Source organism: Myotis davidii, unplaced genomic scaffold (genome assembly GCF_000327345.1).
Source record: "Myotis davidii unplaced genomic scaffold, ASM32734v1 scaffold44, whole genome shotgun sequence".
Classification (NCBI taxonomy): domain Eukaryota; kingdom Metazoa; phylum Chordata; class Mammalia; order Chiroptera; family Vespertilionidae; genus Myotis; species Myotis davidii.
Genome location: NW_006299705.1, coordinates 2,491,960 through 2,495,381, shown reverse-complemented (window position 1 = coordinate 2,495,381; position 3,422 = coordinate 2,491,960). Strand labels below are relative to the sequence as shown.

At 47.0% G+C, this 3,422-nt stretch overlaps 1 protein-coding gene across 1 annotated transcript in view; it reads left to right on the top strand.

Annotated features, from left to right (window-relative positions):
• The window catches only part of ANKRD31 (ankyrin repeat domain 31), a 124,236-nt gene that overhangs the window by 55,363 nt on the left and 65,451 nt on the right, over positions 1-3,422 (top strand). The gene's annotated exons all lie outside the window — the stretch shown is intronic.

The window sequence follows — 3,422 nt, the reverse complement described above, 5'->3', positions numbered from 1 at the left end:
GGCCGGCAATGGCGGGGAGCTGGGGGTCCTCTGCCCAGGCCTAATGTCTCAGTGAGAGGCATTAGGCCTGGGCAGGGGTGGAGCCGGCAATCGCAGGGAGCAGGGGCCGAGTTGGTGGTCTTGGGGAGCTGGGGGTCCCCTGCCCAGGCCTAAGGCCTCCGCCAGAGGCCTTAGGTCTGGGCAGGGGCGGTGCCAGAGATCGCAGATAGCAGGGGCAGAGCCGGCGATGGTGGGAGCTGGGGCTCTGCCCAGGCCTAATGCTTTGGTCAGAGGCATTAGGCCTGGGCAGGGGCGGAGCTGGCAATCACGGGGGACTGTTGGTTTCCTGCCCAGGCCTAACACCTTGGCCAGAGGTGTTAGGCCTGGGCAGGGGAGGATCCTGCGATTGCGGGGAGCAGGGGCGGAGCTGGCAGTCGTGGTGAGCAGGGGGTCCCCTGTCCAGGTCTAATGCCTGGGCCACAGGCGTTAGGCCTGGGCAGGGCCAGAGCGGGAGATTGCCGAGATCTGGGGGTCCCCTGCCCAGGCCTAAGGCCTTGGCCAGATGCATTAGGCCTGTGCAGCAGTGGAGCCAGCGATTGCAGGGAGCAGGGAGGGAGTTGGTGATGGTGGGGAGCAGGGGTAGAGCCAGCGGTCATGGGGAGCAGGGGCTGAGCCTACGATTGAGGGAGCTGGAGGTTCCCTGCCCAGGGCTAATGACTCAGCCAAAGGCTTTAGGCCTGGGCAGGGGCCAAGCCGGCAATTGGTGTGAACTACAGAGGAAACACCTTTTCTGACTGCTCATTGGCTTAGCTCCCTGGATGCCACTGGTACTATTCTTCGTAACTTGGGTAATAAGAATCCAAGTAGGTGATCTAGGGTTTATTACTACACTCCTGGAGAAAAAAAGGAAGGTTCGCTGCTGGAGGGTTAGGAAATGTCATATCCTGTCCTTGCTGGTTTTGCTCAGTGGATAATGCCTCGGCCTGCCCACTGCTGGGTCTGGGTTCAATTCTGACTAAAGGCATGTACCTAGGTTGCAGGCTCCTCCCTGGCCTGGGCCCAGGTCAGGGCTCATGCAGGAGGCAACCAATTAAAGTGTTCCTCTTACTTTTATGTTTCTCTCTGTCTTTCCCTTTCTCTTCCACATTCTCTAAAAATCAATGGAAACATATCCTCAGGTGAGGATAAAAACTAGTCTATAGATATAAAAGGCTAATATGCTAAGTGTCCAATTGTCCGACTGGTTGCTATGATGTGCACTGACCACCAGGGGGCAGATGCTCAGTGCAGGAGCTACATGACACACACTGGCCATTTACAAAGAAATGGCACCACAGACCTGGCACCCACAAAGCAACACTCGGCTTCCCCAAAGTGGGACACAGGCCCTGCCACCACCCAGAGCGACAGCCCATGAAATCACAGCCGATGCTGCTGAGACCCCATGGTGCAAAATGCAGCCCACAGCCCAGCCCAGCTTGGAAACGGTGGCTGTGGGCACCAGGTAATGACCTACGTAGCAATGCCTGGCTTCCTCTCCCTAGCAACTAGCCTCCTTGCAGTTTCTTTAGCCCAGGAACATGACTTGCTTTATAGCCAGGTGGAAATATTTCACACTTTAACCAAATGTCTGTGTATGTTTTTCCGTGCCTCATCTCATTTGATCCTCACAGAAGTCCTGGAGTAGGTAGATAGGAAACTCGGTGGAACCCTATTTTCTTTTCATTAGCAAGAAAACGGAGATTTAGAAAGCTTAGAAATTTGACCTGACTGAAAAGAAGAAATGGTGGACATTGAAAATGACTTCAGGTCTTCTTACTGTGCAGAATATAGTCAAACTCTGCTGCAGTTAAATATTTTACCCTTTGTTCTCCCTGCATGATCTACTTCGTGTTGATATTTACTGCTATGTTGCTGACAATTACCTGAAACAGGAGTTGGAGTGCTTCATTGGGCTGGAAAAAGTTTAGCTAAATCAGAAAGCAAGTCTAATTAAGCAAGTTTATCCTATATAACAAAAGCCTAATATGCTAAGGATGGCTGACTGAGAGTGGGGAATGGGCCTAAGCCATCAGTTGTACACCCTCCAAGGGCTCCTGGACTGCGAAAGGGCGCTGGCCAGGCTGAGGAACCCTCCCTCCCCAGTGCACGAATTTCATGCACCAGGACTCTAGTAATGTTATAATTATAGACCAATGTTACTTATTAATTGCTTTAAATAGCCATGTACATTGTTAAGGAAATTTATAGGAAAAAAACCTCTGTTAACTATATGTTTTCCATTTTTGGTGTCCTTTATTTTTTACTCTAGGCTTTCTATTTAAGAGAAATTCCTCCTATAACTGGGGTGATTTTGGCTCTCGGGATGTTTGGCAGTTTCTGAAAACATTTTTAGTTATTACAGCTGGGAAGGGGTTGGGTGCTACTGGCCTTTGGTAGAATGCTCAGAACGATAAAGAATTATCCAACCCAAAACTGTTAGTGTCAAAACTAAGAAACCCTTGTTTATGGAGAAGGTTCTAAAAAGAGTGAAATACACTTTGAAAAAAATTACATTTTATTTATTATTATTATTTTTGAAATCCTCACCTAAGGATATTCTTTCCATTGACATTGACTTCCAGAGAGAGTAGAAGGGGGGAGGGGAGAAGAGAGAGAGAGACAGAGAGAGAGAGAAAGAGAGAAACATCGTGAGAGACATATCAATTGGTTGTCTCCCGCATGCACCCCTATAGGGGCTGGGGAACCTGCAACCAAGGGATGAGGTATGTGCCCTTGACCGGGAATCCAACTCGAGAACCTTCGATCTGTGGACTGATGTTCTAACCGCTAAGCAACCAGCCAGAGCTGAAATACATCTTTAACATGCAACTTTTAGATTTTCTTACATCAATCATATGGAATTTAATAAATCTTTATAACCTATACCATTGTCTCTGGCTAACAGAGAAAAAGAACATTCGTCTGGATGAATGGTTTTCTTAGAGTAGTTTGGGGATTGTTAATTGAACTACCTTGAATAGCTTTTTGCAAATAAGGAGAAAAGAAATATATAATTTTAAACTGGTTCTATATAGTCCTGCCAGTTGGGTTACTTTAATGGAAGTACCTTGAGCTAGAAATAAAGGTTTTCTCCCCTCTTTTTTGCGAAAAGTAGCCTGCAGCCAACAATTTTTTTCTGAGCTAATAATGACACCCCCACCCTCCTTACAGCCTGTTTATTTGAAGAAGGCAGGAATAATTTTAAATACTTTACTTCTCTTATATTTTTCTGCAACAAAGTTAGGGTAGAAATTTGATTTATCCCTCAGATTTTTTGAATTCACCAAATAATACAGGTTGTTTTCATGGTGAGATTATCTTATCTACACTAATAAAAGAGAAACATGGTAATTGGCATACGACTGCTACCCTTTTCATTGGCTAATCAGTGAGATATGTAA